The sequence below is a fragment of the Chelonia mydas genome, chromosome 9 (assembly GCF_015237465.2).
Source record: "Chelonia mydas isolate rCheMyd1 chromosome 9, rCheMyd1.pri.v2, whole genome shotgun sequence".
Taxonomy (NCBI): domain Eukaryota; kingdom Metazoa; phylum Chordata; order Testudines; family Cheloniidae; genus Chelonia; species Chelonia mydas.
Window position 1 is genome coordinate 94,780,040 of NC_057855.1, and position 17,087 is coordinate 94,797,126.

The 17,087-nt window shown below is 43.1% G+C and overlaps 1 long non-coding RNA gene across 1 annotated transcript; it reads left to right on the top strand.

The window, feature by feature from the left end:
* The first annotated feature begins 244 nt into the window (after nt 1–244).
* LOC122461710 lies at nt 245–10,316 on the top strand. Its single transcript, XR_006283820.1, has 3 exons — nt 245–850; nt 1,373–1,440; nt 9,770–10,316. It is a non-coding gene; the product is annotated as an uncharacterized LOC122461710 (long non-coding RNA).
* The last annotated feature ends 6,771 nt before the right edge of the window (nt 10,317–17,087 follow it).

Genomic DNA, 17,087 nt, shown 5'->3' on the forward strand with positions numbered 1-17,087 from the left:
GTGAGGGTCTTGATAGGTGGAAGAAGGTACAGAATGTGATTCAGGGGCAGACACAAGAGTCTGGATCCTAAACTGGCTTAGATACCTGTGATGGGGCACCTGCCCCACACTGGTGGAGAAAGGGTTAATAGCAGCCCTGGGGAGGCTGCACAGCAGACAGCCAATCAGAGAGGGGCTGCAAGGAGCAGCCCATCAGGGCAGAGCAGGCCCATATATAAAGAGAGCTGCAGGGCAGAGGGGGCAGTTCCCTCTTGGCAGCCCAGGGAGAAAGGACTGGGTCGCTGAAGGGCTGAGGGAAGCGCCAGCACCCTGGACAGAGCAGTGCTGGGCCAGGTCAGGGGAGTGAGAGGGAGCTCCAGCCTGACTGGCTGAAAGAATGAAGCCCAGATACAGGGGCAGAGAAGGTGCTAGGGCTACGGGGAAGTGGCCCAGGGAAACGGGTGGTGGGGGTTGAAGGAGATGCAACACGCAGCTGCCGCCTAGAGAGTCCTTGGGTTGGGACCTGGAGTAGTGGGCGGGCCTGGGTCTCCTCTCCCTCTCGCCCGCACTTGCCACTGAGGAGAGTGGCCAGTAAAGGGCTACAATTTGCCACTGAGGCAAGTGACTAGAACCTTGGGCTGCAGTTGGCCACGGAGGCGAGTGGCTGGCTAGAGGACTGCTGCTCCCCTGGAAGCAGAGGAGAACAGAATGGGGCACTCCCGGAATGGGCTGTGTCCTGAAGAGGATGCTGTGATCCTTGAGGCAACGTGGGTCTGGAGCAGAAGTGGCAGTCGTGAGACACTACCAGAGGAGGGCACCTGTGAAAAGACTCAGCTAATTCCCAGAACAACCAGCAGGTGGCACCATGGTGGTGAGTCTCGTTACAGCACCACTGATGTCAATGGAGATTAATCTACTTACACCAGTTGAAGATCTGGCCCAAAGTTGGTATTTGGAACCTTAACTGTAAATTTCCTGGGATTCTAGTGTATAGGGTTATTTAAATTACAAATTTGAGTAACTTCAAAAGCTACATTCCCAATTTACCTTAACAAACTATTTATTCCATCCCATCCAACTCATTTAGCAATTAAAGTTGCATGACTAAATTGCAAATATACCCTTTCTGAGCTGGAGTAATACTGTGAAATTCTTTAATTTGAGTCAAGTGTTTTGGATGTTTGGAAATGCAACCACTTAAAAAGCCTAATATTTGATCTATTTGTGGCTACCCCCTCCAAATTAGAGACTTTGAACAAATACCTGAGTTCTGCAGCTCAGACTTATCCTCTGCAATTTAAACTATGATCTAGTTTAGACATCACAGAAAGGTATCTTCCTAATGCTCTTGATGAGTGCTTTTTCATATAAGCTTTTTTATCTTGAAATATAGTGTCAAGCTAACTGAAGAATAAAGAGTTTGCAATGTGTATCCTACATTATGAATCCTGCTTTAGACAGGTAAGTGCTATATATACTCTATCTCTAAATAAATAAACACAGGGCTTTGAGTGTTTCTCCTCAAGACCTTTTATTCTTGGATTGCAGAGTGGAAGGAATGCACCATCGGGCTCACATCTAGCAGTGCCATGAATTCCTCTTGCCCAGTTCTCAGTATGCTGATCTCGTCTTGAGTTTCTCACAGACGCAGAGCTAAATTCTATCTTCCGTTACACCACTGCAGCTTGGTCGATTGGACAAGGGTTGCAGCATAACTGGAGAACTGGTCTGAAGTAAATAGGATGAAATTCAAGAAGGACAAATGCAAAGTACTCCACTTAGGAAGGAACAATCAGTTGCACACATACAAAATGGGAAATTACTGCCTAGGAAGGAGTACTGCGGAAAGGGATCTGGGGGTCAGAGTGGATCACAAGCTAAATATGAGTCAACAGTGTAATGCTGTTGCAAAAAAAGCAAACATCATTCTGGGATTTTTTAGCAGGAGTATTGTAAGCAAGACACGAAGTAATTCTTCCGCTCTACTACGTGCTGATTGGGTCTGAACTGGAGTATTGTGTCTAGTTCTGGGCACCACATTTCACAAAAGATGTGGACAAATTGGAGAGTCCAGAGAAGAGCAACGAAAATGATTAAAGGTCTAGAAAACATGACCTATGAGGGAAGACTTGAAAAAAATGGGTTTGTTTAGTCTGGAGAAGAGAAGACTGCAAGGGGACATAACAGTTTTCAAGTACATAAAAGGTTGTTACAAGGAGGAGGGAGAAAAATTGTTCTTTTTAACCTCTGAGGATAGGGCTTAAGAAGCAATGGGCTTAAATTGCAGCAAGGGTGGCTTAGGTTGGACGTTAGAAAAAACTTCCTGTCAGGGTGGTTAAGCACTGGAATAAATTGCCTAGGGAGGTTGTGGAATCTCCATCATTGGGGATTTTTAAGAGCAGATTGGACAAACAGCTGTCAGGGATGGCCTAGATAATACTTAGTCCTGCCATGAGTGCAGGGGATTGGACTAGATGACCTCTCGAGGTCCCTTCCAGTTCTATGATTCTATAATGCAGGGCAGAATTTGTGAAGCTGGGTAACTTGGGAAGTGCCATGTGAATGTTAGCTGTCCCAACTTTGAGGGATTTGTAAGTGAGCCTTGTTCTGCTGAGTTTTAAGACACAATTTTAGCAATCCCTAAAAAGTGGTAACTGGGTGGAAATGAACAGTTGCCTGATCTCTGTCAGTCTTTGGTTAAAACCAAGTGATTTAAATCTACCTAGCCGCCAAGTAGAACTTTATAAAGCGATGCTTGTACTAACCCCCATTCTGGTTAAAACAATTTGGCTGTGAAGATTATGTTCCTCCCTCATCAGTTGGACCATATCACCACCTCTCTTTGAATTCCTCCAATGGTTCTCTGGCTCCCGCCGTATTGAGTTGAAGGCTCTTCCCTATTTACTCTTATTGACTAAACAGTGTAGCTAATTGTTTGACACCACTCATTCTTTAAAATGTTGAAGGGACCCAGTAACTGAACTTAGCCAAATCTATTGTCTAAAGACAAAGTAGTACAATATGAAAAGGAGACATACATACCCTCCATCTGGGAAGCAAGTCTTATCTTGCAGATGTTTGTTTGCCTTATACAGAAAGCATGTTTCAAAGATAGACATTTCAGCTAGGAATATTTATAGGATGGTTTTACAAATTACGAAACTCTTTATACATCACTAAAATCCAGCTCAACAGTTTGTAACAGTTTCTTCACTTGTTGTTTTTGTTCCATATTTTTCTTGTCTCTGTTTTCGATACTACAATCCAAACTAGTTGCCCATAAAGGTACCTATACTAGAACAGAGAACAAATGTATCTTGATTTTGTATTTGCTAGTGCCAAAGCTGACTTCAGCTTTGCAGAGTGTTATGGGATACGACGTATGAGTGAACAAGAGTAAGCATAATACCATTTAATTATAAAGCTTTCTGCTCACATAATGTATAATGTGTAACACTTTAACATGGTGTGCAACGTGTATAACATATACAAGCTGGTTAACACTCTTCTCATTCCCACTCCCTGCTCTACCTATGGTACTGGCCTCATTAACCTATTTCTCTGCTTGTGAGTGGTTACACGGAGACAGAAATTAGAATCTTTTGTTCATTTTGTTGCAAATTCATTTGGAATTTTCACTTCAAAGAAGGAAATCCCAAAGGCAGCCTGCCTTGGCATTGGTGAAAGGGGGAAAGCTATAACCACCCCCAAGCTGTCATCAGGCTCAAATCCAAAGCATCCTTGCATGTTCTGGAATTAACCCAAGGCCCTGTTGGATTGATGTTATCCAGAGGTGGCCTAGCACAATGAGCCCTCAATCCTCAGTGATGTATTTCAGATCTGAGGTTTTTGCTTGGACTCATCTGTTCTCAATAAAGCCTTTTTCCTCCCCATTTTAATTTAAAAAACAAAGATCCTGTGTGTACAGTAGGCATTATACACAGGATTTCTATCTAACTAACGATGAGATTTTTCAAAATTGTTGGTTGAATTCTGCTTCCATAGAAGTCAAAGACGAATGGTTTTGAAAGATTCCCACCTGTCGCGTTTTGATCCATTACTATAGAATGTTGCAGTATATTTTAATAAAGGTGGATTGAAGAATTGGTGCAGACTTTCAACCCATTTATATTGCTTACAAGTATTCCCAAATATTACCAAAAGAATACATTGTAGGATGTGCTACGTCACACACATCCTTATAAGGGCTACCACTACCTCTGCACGCTGAATGATATGTGATCTTGGGTCCCACAGTATGGTCCAACTGCTACTTCTCAACACTATTCCATTTTATTTTCTCAGGAAAAAAAATAATACCAAGGAGAATGCAGGAAAGAATTAAACCTCCTCTATGAAGCTCACATTGCATACACTGTTACGGGTCACCTGCTTCTCTGTGGTGCTTACAGTTTAATAAATGTTAGTCCTCATGTGTATTTTTCCTCATGTTTTTAAAATTACCTTTTTGGTCACCCTCATGTAACATTCCCTGAAATGTTTCCCCATTATAGCTCACTCAGACCATTTAGGAAGACAACCATTTATAGCTGATACCATTTAGGAATTTTCTGCATTATTCATTGACTTCAAATTGAGAATAATCATTCTGGACATTTTACAAAAGATTTCCAGTGTCACCATAAGCTTTTTCCATTTACCAGAAGGTTTAAAAAAAAAAAAGGCAGATGTAAGCACAGATTCATATTTATTTATTTCCTTATTTTTATGGCCAGAAGAGACCATCATGATCGTTTAGTCTGACATCCTGCCTAATACAGGCCAGAGAAACGCATCCAGTAATTTCAGCATCAAGCCCATAAGTTCTGGTTAAGCTATAGTGTGCCTTAGAAAGATATCCAATCTTGATTTAAAGATTGCAAGTAATAGAGAATCCGTCCTGTCCCTACATAGATTGTTCCAATGGTTAGCTACCTCACTGTTAAAATATGTGCCTTATTTCTCATCTGAATCTGCCTAGCTTAGCATCAAACCATTGGATCGCACTATATCTTCTTCTGCTAGATTAAAGAGCTATTTACTACTGTAAATTTCTACCCTATGTAGCTACTTGTAGACCAGGATCAAGTCACTGCTTAACCTTGGATAAACTAAATAGATTGAGCTTTTTTTAGTCTCTCATTATAAGGCATGTTTTCTACCATTTTCAATTTGTCAACATCTTTTTTTTGAAGTCTGGACCTAGTATTCCAGCAATGATTTCACTAATGCCATATCCACATCTCAACTCCTTCTCCATATTCTCCTGTTTATACATCCAAAGATCATGTTTGCCCTTGTAGCTCCCTGTGTAATTCTGTAGCTCATGGTCAATTGGTTATCTGCCATGACCCCCCAAGTCTTTCTCTGAGTCACTATTTTAAAGATTCACTCAGCCATCTTAAAAGTGTGACTGACATGCTTTGTTCCTAGAGGTCTGACCTTGCATTTGTCTGTGTTAAAATGTCTGTTCAAATAATTCAGATCAGTCTATATAACTATCGTTACTGACCACTCCATCAATTTTATAAGCAATTATTTTACTTTTTTATTCCAATCATTGATGAAAAATGTTCCTGATGCATTTAAAGAACTTTTCCTAAACACTACTGGCCATATAATTGTTTTCATTAACAGCCTTAACTTTCCATATCGATTATCTGCATTTGGTAACTGCTGACTTGCACTCATTCCTACATGCTTCCTCATCTTTCCATTTACTGCATATTGTTTGGTGATTGCTGCTTGCCTCTTCCCTCTGAGCCAGAAGGGTATTTTAATCAAAGAAGACTTCTTTCATGCCTGTGGAAGTGCGTGTGTGTGTGTGATGTCAAATAAAATATACTTAATCCATTCCTAATGATCAGTCACATTTTTATGTTTGTTTAAATATTTTCTCCTGCTCAGTTTTCCGCAGTTGTTTTTGCTTTTTGGAACCTGGCCTTTTTAAAGCCTCAAGTATATATGTTACTGGTTGGAACTATCTTCTATTTGCATAGAGTAAGAGAAATAAGAACATGATCACTTACACCTAGGTGACCATCAGATTTAGTTCAGTGATCGATTCATCTTCATCCATCAAAATGAGATCAAATATAGAGCTACCGTGAGTTGGTTGTAATGCTTTTTGTGTTTAGAAAGTTATCATTTTTAAGCAGATGATGGCGATTCACCATTCTCCAGGCACAACCTCTCAGGCATTAGTGGTGGAGGTCTCTCTATCTAAAGTATTTATCTGGCACCCATCACACCTCACACTCTTCAATGCATTTATCCTCATGACACATCTGTGAGGGAGGGCAGGGCTATTATCCCCATTGTACAGATGGGGAACTGAGGCCCAGAGAGGCTAAGTGACTTGCCCAATGTCACACAAGGAAGTCTGTTGTGGAGCAGGGAATTGAACAGGCCACAGCCCTCACCTTAGAACATTCTGCTCAGGTTGCTTAGGCATTTATATTGTGGGCTGTGCTATGTTGTGCAAGTTGCCGGTGTTGATGTAAAGCTATTCTTAAACAGCTAATAGTAAACCCTCTGTACAGTGTATATCCCAGTTTGCCAAATTCTTCTCACACAGATCTGAGCATTTAAAAACACAATACATTTTTACTCCTGCTGAATGTTCTGGAAATACGTCCATGGATTTCTCAGGAGAAAATATAGAACATGGCAACTTCTCCCTTGCTGCCTTCTCTCCCCCTTGACTATCAAATGGTACATTCCAATCTTTCACTGTTCATGTGGAAGGACTTCTGTTGTTTTGAGGGGCTAATGCATTGAAGGCTGCTCTCCACCGTGTTCCTTGCTTAACGGTCAGGCTAGGTTGGTGCTGGAAATGCTTTGCTCCTCTCAATGTCACTTAGAGGAGGCAGCCTTATATGAACTTTCCCTGGAGTCTTTCCAATCGCTCAAGTAAGCTTTGGATCCAGCTCACTCCTGACCACAACCAACCTTCAGCTAAGGTCATTTCCAGCAGTCCTCTTTCTGTCCTGAGGTAGAATAGACCTGCTTACTAGTATGAAGTCCATTGGATGCGGGAGTTGTATTGTCTGTTTGTCTCGTCAGGAAAGATGCCCCTAACTATCTCCTTTCCAAGCAGATGTATTCACAGCCTTGGCAGGACTTTGAAACTAATGTCATTCAAGCTTCTGAGCCTGAAGTTAGGCCCTTAGGTCTTTACTCGACACCAGTGAAAATCAGGCTTTCTGATGCCCTTGATTGAGAATTTTAATATTCACAGGACCATTACCAAAATTTTATCTGGTATTTTAAAAATGTACAGCTATTTTTGGGGTGCAGAAATGATTTTTCTCTAGAATATTCTTCCTGTCACACCCCATTTTTCACCAAACACGTTTTCCGGTTGGGGCTCTTCTTTCTGTTGAGGACAGTTGAACTGAGAACGGAATCCTTGGGTTAGAAACAGTTTTCACTCTTGAATATTAGGGAGCCTGTAGTGTATAGCAATAGGGTAGTAGCCCTTTAACCAGTGTAAATGGTTTGTGAGCCCTCTAGTAGTTCTCCCCAGAATCTATGGTTTTGAAAGTGCCGGAAACCAATCAGTGCGGCAGTGTGTATGTAGCTAGGCCCTGGTATGTAGAGAGATAGTTAGTAAATGTGGTTATTTGGCAGCCAACTCTCCCCATGTGGTTTTTTCTTATTGTGTAAAGAGCAATAACCACAAGAGTCTGATTTTAAAATATTATCATTAATTGCTAGCAGTAGGGACCAAGACAGCGTTGTGAATGTTTAGATGCATTATTCGGAGTGGCCACTAGGGGACATATAGTCAGGCTGTAAGAGTCTGTGCCACTGGACGCCTTGTTGTTTTTGTGTAAACGTGAAATAAAGTCAGTCTTGCATTCAGCCTGACCTGTGTGTGAAGTGAGGTGGCGTGGCCCTTTATGGAAGCAAACTGGTCTTACTGCAGGCCTAGCCTTTGCTTCATTGTTCCTTACATTCCTACCCTCACTCCCGGTTACGGTGAGTCCAGGCTGACACAACAGTGTGAGAGAGATCTATGTATGACTGTACTTTTTTTCCAAATACCACCCCCAGCAGGATTTAGTTCTCTGCACCCTGGGGGTTGGACACTCTGGGTAAGCAGATCCCAAAGGTTCCATCAGGTCTCTGGTTTAGAACTGCAATCGGACAAGAAGCCAGTTAATACCCAGCTCTATAGACTAGGACCTATAGTAGAGGATGCTATCCTTTACAGAAGCCTCACAACTGCTCAGGTGAAACAGTTCAATACTGGGTAAGTATTTCATGCCACACCATGTGATTTTTTTTTTTTAATTTTTTTTTTTTGAGCTGGCACAATTTGACTTATGCAAGCAGGAAAAGTGTGAGTCAATGAATGATTTCATAACACTCTGTACAACCTACTCAAACACTGTGACCATGGAGAAATGAGCAAAGAACTTATCAGAAACAGGCTTCTTGTTGTAGGACTGAAAGACTGCAATTACAGTATCAGACTCCAAAATGATTCTAACCTTACACTAAAGATAGCTAAAAACATAGACCTCCAAAGTCAGTATGTAGACAAGCAACTGACACTCCTCGGGAATAACTTTGAGGAGGAACCTGCAAGAGAAGCCATAGACAAAGAGAGGACAATATCCCAGGATGTCCAGAAACACTACCCACCCAGCCCATGTACAAGCAAAAAGGAAATCCCCAGAGGGCTATAGTAACCTGGTGCAAAGAAAAGGAATACAAGAGCACGAAAGAATGCCAAAGGTGTAGCAAGCTACCTCACAGCAAGTGCCAGCTACCCTGCTGCCAGATTTCCCCATTACTCTACATCTTGTATAGTCACCTTTACACAGTGCAAAGTCAGGAGAAAATGCTGTCATATGGGATTGTTTTACCCTCACTTTGCATCAGCAGAAGGTGCAGGGCAACAGGGAATTAAACTTCAGGCTTCAAATACTTTCAGTAGGTGGATCTGGGGCTCCTGTCTCAATGCTAGGTAATATTTCTGAATGAATCAGAGGTGACTTAAAGTAACTCACAATACTTTTTCAAGTCTCACAGTCTCAATCCGATCTGGGTTATGGCCAACTCACTGAGGCTTACTTCTAAAGCAGTTATTTATAGACTCTTCTCCAGCTCGGCAGTCTCTTGTGAAAGTTTCTGAACATCAGCTCTTCAAGCAATCAGCATAAAATTAAAATTTTCAATTTGAATGGCAAACAAACAGGTTAAGGAAACTGCAATGTTCTCCAACAAATCCTTCCTTTCCCGGGAGGCTCTGCATCTTTAAAAATTAATCATCGGTGTCTCTGCTCTTCTGTAATCTTAAAATACTCAATCTCATTCTACGAAGGAAAACATTTCATTTGCAGAACCAAAAGCCAATATAATTTCCTAGGAAGCCCCTCCAATTCGTATTATAATTAGGCTTGGAAGGCTTAGATTGTTATCAGTAAAGGTCAACTTCACCACACACACACGCGCGGGCCAACCAAAAATATTTTAATTGATGATTGAAATTTCCACATAGGTAAAGTAAGAAAAATACTGCTTCAGAATTTATTTGCTTTTAGGATATTTTGACATGAGGTTGATGCACCCTCTCCCCCGCAATAATTTCACACCAGTGTGAACATTTAAATGGATAAAAATAAAAAAGCTTAAAAATAAACATCAGTAGCCCTCAAAATTAAAAACAACCCTGAATTCTGCCAAGCCTAATTATAATGATTGGGAAAGGAATAGGTCTGTAATTGTTTTCTTCGGTTTAAGAAATACAGTAAAGATGGAAATGATCTTTGTTTTGCAGCTCCTGTTGTAAACAGACCAGTTGCCCTACTCAACTATAAGCGTTGTGGTGCCTTCTTAAGACCCGAGCCTGTCAAGTCATGGATGTCAGCAACTTTACTCATGCGAGTTGTTCCATTGATTACTTGCTTGAGTGAAGCTATTCACGTGTTTACGCCTTTGCAGGATTGAGCCCTTTAAAACTGTCCCACAGCAAATGGCTTGTGTCTGAATTGTTTCAGTCAGGTAGTTAAAGAGCGACTTGAACCTGAAAAGCTTTTTAGCCCCCCCCAGTGGTGGAAAATATTAAATCAATGTTTTGCACTCATAATTTGGAAATAAAAATCTGAAGAAACTTTCCCCACTCCTTGTTCTAGCATAGCAGGCTGGAATGACCTACTTTCTGTACTTTGTCTTTAAAAAAAGCTTAAAATTTTAAACAAAAATTAATCACTTGACTGCAGGCAATGAAATGTCTGTGTGTGAAAGGTGGCAACACGAGAGAAGTCCCAAGATTGGACTGAGTCTGACCTTGAATTGAATAAACATTGTTTTCTTGATTTTTTGGGGGGCGGGATTGCTTGCTGAATGCATCTTGAGAGATACACTAGGCTTGATTAGTCACTGCTTTTGTATTTTCCTTTGAACTTTGTAGTTGTGTGTCAAGTGCAATATCTCTGATAATCTGTCTCCTGTGAAGAGGAGCAAATGAAGAAAACCTCCAGATAAAGTGAAACTTCTCATGGAAAATGATAGTTTTAGGCTCGTGTTTAATCCTCCATGTCAACTAACTGCTGCAGTGTGCTTTAAGGGTATGCCGTGTTAATACGGATGCTGGGACCCGTACTCTTCATTTCCCTGACCACTGATGAATATGCTTAAGAAGCGTCCCTTATGGGAAAGTCCTAGAGAATTCAATGATTATTTGTGTTACTGCAGCACATAGAGGCCTCAACGGAGAGTGGGGCTGCATAGTGCCAAATTCCATACTCACACAGAGCAAGACATTTTCTGCACCCATCGAGTTTATAATCGATGTAGACAGGATGGGAGGGAAAACAGACACAGAGAGATGAAGTGATTTGCCCAAGGCCACATCATAATTCAATGGCAGAAGTGGGAAGAGAATACAGGTTTTCTAAGGCCAGTCTAGTGCCCTACTTTTGTACCATGCTGAATTCAATAGGAATAAGACCAACAGGGTTCTACAGAAGTTTGCCTAATAGTTTATAGAATGTAATAGTAAATGATAACCTCTCTAGCCATCCCACAGTTGGGATATAATTCTCAATATATCCTATAGGACAGATTCAGAAAAGCTAGGTGGAAAAAATATTTTTCCAGAGAATTATGTGTCTTCATCGTTGCTCTGGCCAGTGACAAACCCATCAAAGGCAAACAATAAATTGGAATGTGAGCTAATAAAGCAAAGAACAAAATAACTGTGCAACACAAGCTGAGATGATGAGGGTAAGAGCAATTAATTTGAGAAAGGAATGTATTATAGGCAATATACTGTAGCCTATATGATGTGCTCATCGTGGCAGGTTAAATACCCATTACCCACATGGAATTTATATTCCCACTAGCTACACATTTCATAAACTAGCACAGAGAAGAGTGCACTGGACAGGATGCTTCTAGCTCTCTCATTCCTGCCTCTGTAGTCTTTTTCCCTCTGTGTGCTGAGGTGCCAACAGTGGACATAGATACCTACAAGAAACCAGAGTATTAAACCCATTTCCTCCATTGTTTCTGGGCACTTTTTGGGGGGAGAAGGGAATCGGGGTAATCTACAATTTTAGTGAGAAATTGGTGTACCCTATTATTCACTTACTTTTAATTGGTATGACCCTCCCCCTAAGTAAAAAATTCTGTATTAAACTGAGCACCTTCCTTTTTCCAAATGTAGCTACTGCAGAGTATTTAGGGCCCCAGTCAAACTGAATTTTGACAGCTAGAACTTTGTTTTTCTTATCTATATTATATTTGTTTCCTCGTTTCTACTAATAAAGGTATATCAACCTCCTGCCAGCCACTGACATGGGAAGACTGTGCATCTCTTTGGTTTTGCAGCTCACCTTTGAAGGACTCCTAGACTCAGTTACTCTGGACCCTTAATGGGTATTCCATTTACACAAACAAGTTCTGATAGAATATCTTCAATGCCCTCTGGTTCTTAACTGTTCTAGCAACAAACCACCACTGAGGTGGGGTGGAGTCAGTGGTGAAGTGGACGGGGCTACATGGAAAGTGGCCCAGGGAATTGCAGCAGAAACTATTGTTTCTCTCTGGCTTGCTCATTGCAGTTTGACTCATCGCTGTGATGTTGATGCTAAAATGTGCAATCAATGTGCCAGGAGAACACTGCCGTCTCTTGTGCCTTTCAACTTATGTGTCATTGCCACTCTCTGTAGTATTCCATCCCCCAGCCCCGGTGGAGTACTTAATAGTGGAAAACAGCTGATGCTTTAAAATAAAAATCAAGCTGTCTCCTGCACGTTAGACACAGAGGGAAAGTAAAACCTGTTCCAAACAGGGACACGTTTGTCTTTCAGACTTTGTGTTTCAGGGAAGTGAAAGCGGAAAACTGTTTCAAAGACGAGCTAAACCAGCCAGGTTTTGAATGTGTGTGAGAGAAATTTAAAAAAGCCTGTGGACTATCCACTTTAGCTAAACAGACCCTCAACAAATTCAACTGAATGTTCAGCTTCTCCTATCTATCCTGAATGTAGCGAGTCACAACCATTGAGGTAAGGAAGACAAAAGAAACAATTATTCTGTTTACACATATAGTAAGCACATGCATAGTGTTAGTATTATTAAAATAACTAACAGGAAAGAGTGTTGATCACTTGTCTCTCTCTCCAGTAGAAGCTGGTCCAAGAAAAGATATTACCTCCCGCGCCTTTTCTCTCTGATATCCTGGGACTGACACAGCAATAACGCTGCATACAACAGAGGGGAGAGAAATTTAAGCGCCTACTACAAAGCCCCTTGAAGTCAATGGAAGGAATCCCATGGAAATCAGTGGAAAGCATCCCATTGACTTCACTGGGCTTTGCATAGACCCTAAGAGCCAGATTGTTCAAGGGATTTAGATATCTAGAGATGCAGATAGAGACTTACTGGGATTTTTCAGATGTTCCTACACAGATTTGGAGCCTAACTCTGATTTCAATGGCAATGAGGTACCTAACCTCCTTAGGTGCTTGTGAAAACCCTACCGCCTGCCTCTTTAGGTGCCTAAATACGTTCAAAAATCTGGTCCCAAATCAACAAAATATACTGGCCCACCATAATCGTGAATGAAGCAAATATTATGAATAGTCTAGGCTGTAGAAAATGGTATTGTATTATTTCAAAGATTAGTATTTGATCACATAACTTAAAAATTGTTGGCCTGATTTCAGAAGGTACTGAGCTCCTGCAGTCCCAGTTGATTTCAATGGGAACTGTGTGTGTTCAGCACTTCGGAACTTTTTCCACTGAAATTAATACAAGGGATGGGTCTTAGACTGATCTAAAATTTTCCGCCACAGCAATTAGAGCCTCATCAATCCTTATTACCAACAAAGTCCCTGGGTCAAAGTCCCTGGGTCTAAAAGTGTTTGGAGGAGCAAACTCCTGGCTTGGATTCTTTCTTCCTCTCCCATTTGATTTGGTGAACTCAGAACGAAAAGCCGAATGACTGCATAAAATTTAGCCTTGTTTATTAGTCTCTTCAACACTGGCACCTGAACATTAAAGGAAGCACAATTCCTGCTTCTCCCATCAAGCCTATTTCTTCAGAGAAAGTCTCTGTAGGGAAAGGCTAGTGGAGAACTTTCTGCTTCTGGCTGTTGGCTGTGGTAATTAAAGTTGGGGAGGGCAAATAATTTACCACCTATGTTCAGTTAAAGCACCCAAGAGTATTATCTCCCCAAAGCACTACTCTTGCAGTCTTCATGACTACCATGGGCTGCGACTTGGAAGGAAGTCTATAATGAAGAGCACCTCTGAATCACTCGGCCTTCCTTTTTCAGACTAATGCTGCTTTCCTTTGCTGCTCTACAGTCCGTCATTGGCAGGTTCAACCTCTTGATTTACATTGTGATGCGAACTATGCATCACAGACTAAAGACGATGCATAACGGAAGTCGAGGTCAATTGTTGCAGTTTGCCACATCCACAGGAGCCCGGTTTAGTTTCATGAGTCTTGTTTTGCCAGTCACTTCTGCCTGCTAGTACTGTGCCTCATGTAAGCCTTCCTTACAAACCATCTGTATGTACAACGATCAGAGACTCAGTACCTCTTTGAAGTCAAAACTCTAATTTATTTTATATTAGATGGTGGAATGTGTGTGCCCCTGGAATAGCTACACTGTAGAAGTGCGGAGGACACAAATCTAACTCTGCACCTTGGATCAAATTAGAGAAGTTTCCTCCTCTTAATTAAAAGAGATCATCATGCAGTTGCAGCCTCCATGCGGGGTCACTGATAACCAGCCTGAAGACTAACCCTTGATGGATTTGAAACTGGTCCAAAATGGACCATTTTTATTCCAATGAGTTAGCCATTGATGAATGGCACGATGTATTTAAGACCGATGGAATCCCATGAATCCCATCCAGTGTGGTGTTTTTATCTCCAGCCTCTTACTTATCTTTTGCTCAGCACCAAGCTCTGATTCCTCATCACTTATGTCAGAAAGAGTGGGCGAGAAGCTCCCTTCGGTGCTGATTCTAGTGCAGTTCCACTGAGCAGCTGCATAAACAGAGCAGCCAGCATGCTCCCCATGGAGACAGAGTACATTATCTTGCTGGCGTGTTCACCCACCAGTGACCCTGCCACTTTCCAGTTAGCAAAGCAACAAGTTGCTGCTGAGTAGCCTGCTTGGCTTTTCTTTTCCTTTTTTTTTTTTATAAAGATGCTTTCTCCCCCCACCCCTCACCCAAGCGCCTGTGGGTGGCTGTCTCAAACCACAGAAAAGCAATAGTCAGACAATTGTGCAATAGAATTCAGGGCTCAATTCTGTTCTGGGCTGGAGATGCTGGGGTTGGTGCAGGTGTAACTGACAGGACAGGTTTCCCCATAACCTTTCATCATGAGTGCCACGTGAGCACATATCTGTAGGAGAAGGCTGGTTACACAGACCCCTGTGGTTAGAATGCACCATGTCCCTGTACCCTCTGCTGGTCCTCTGAGCATGCAATAAGCAAGCAGCTGCTTGGCAGCCTGATACTTTGGGAGGGTGGTGGTGGAGGGCATACTGGCACATGCCCTCTGTTGGCCCCAGCAGCTAAACCAGCAGGAAAGGCTCCTAATTGCTTGGCATGTGGTGGGTTCACCTCCTAGCACATGCCTGTGGAAGGATCTAGCCCTGATGTCAGAACAGAGGAAAGAGGGTTCCTTTTATCCTCTTCCCTTCCCAGTACAGGAATGAGCCCTGGGGGGGGGGTCAAGTCTCTTCCTGCATCTGTCCAGGCCAGGGGGTCCCCTGGCCTGGGTGAGACTCTGCTGTATGAGAGGATGGCAGAGTGTGAGTGGGGCAGGTGGGATTTTAGCAGCTTTCAGGTAAGGGATTGGGCATGGGTAAACTAGTGAGCAGCAGGGCCAGAGACTCTCCTACTACATGGCTCCTCTCCTCTTTGTGACTCCACAGAATGGGACACCAGGGGGAGTTGCTCCCAGAGCGTGGCTGCAGAGGTCCACTTACACTGACTCTAGCAGCCACATAGATGAGAGGAGAATCAGGCCCTCTCTGCTCCAAGTCCAGCTGGATTTTCCTAGCATGGGTACCCATGCAGGGCTCCTTTCAAAAGCTCTGTCACTGTAGCCTGCCCACCTTACCTGGCACTGCCCTGGGGCCACCCAAGTAAGTCATGGATTTGCAGGATTGACCCTGATTTGGGGACTTCACTGCCTGTCTGGTCCAGCACCAACAAGGTGGGTCATTCTGGCTGGTGCAACAGTGCCCAGTAGACTCTGTGTTTGATGGCCTCCCTTTCCCCCATGCAGTTCTGGACTCTGCTAGCCACGGTGTGGAATCCAGCTTTGGCCTGGGGCTCTGTTTGGAGGCCTCCAGAGAAGAGAGCAAAGCATCAGTGAGTTCACATGTGTGAAGAAGAGACTGCAATTGGGCAGCTGTGCAATGAAAGCATGTCAATGTAGTGCAGCTGGCAGAGCTCCCAGCTGATCACCTGTGAATGATGGGCAATATGATGGGGTGTCACACAAGCCCGGACTGGGTTAATGGGGGCCAGAAGGGGCCAATTAACTCTATATGTTGCACCTAGGCAGATGAAGCCCAGCTGGGGGAGTTGCTGGGCTAGGGGTAAAAGCCACGAAGTGAGAGTCAAAAGAGACTTAGGGAGGAGGTCTGCAGTCCCTCCTTAGGGGGAAAGGGAGTTGGCTAGGTACAAGGAGGAGATCAGGGCCTTGGGGCCTGGCCTGGATGAGGATGGTTTGAAATGCTTAGATTGGGGTTCACATAGTGTTTGGGGAGTTATCCCTTATGTCTATTTCTTACCCAGAGGCTGATTACAATGTAGTGTGATGCCAGACCTCCCAGGAGTTTCCTTTTATCATTTATGTTATCATAAGAATCTAATCTCCTTTTGGTTCCTGATAATCTGAAGAGACCACTTTGGTGCCCCCTCCTATTTTGGATGTGGAGTAGAAAATGTCCCTCTCATCCCTGAGATCTTTTCCCAGTGAAACAGCTTGCAGGGCGTGAGCCCCCAGTAGTTTTCGTAGCGGGCAGGGCCAGCCAGGATGCAGAGTGGCTTCAGCTGCTAGCTCCGCTCCAGAAAGAGAGCGGGCTTCATTCTTACGGTCCCCAGGACACCAGCTCCTTGGGATGGATGTTCAAAGAAGGGGACTGTCCCAGCCAAACTGGGGCTCTGCCTTTCCCATTTCCTGCTCCTAGTTCATCAGTGCCTCACTAGGGCTGGGGCCTTCAGCAAAGCACTTAAGCCCCTATAAGCTTTCATGGGGATGCTGCATTGAAGAAGGGCTTAAGACTTGAAACCTGTAGAGAACAGCAGAAGCTTCCTTCTGCTGCAAAACCAAGCTATGACTTGGTTAAAAATAACCCAGAACCATGAGAGTAGGGAACACTGCTTACTGGCCTGACAGCACTGTAATGGGGTGCATGTTCCTCCTTGCGATGCAGGAAGGGATTAATGGGCTACGGAAAGCCTGATCAGCCCATACTGAGACACCTGGAGCAGGAGGTAGACTTCCAGGGAGGCTTAAAAGGAAGAGACCAGCTCAGCTGTGGGGGTGAGCAGGCAGGGAGAGTGAGCAAGCAGATGTGGAGTGCTCACTGGGGAGAGAAGACTGGTGCTTAGCGTCT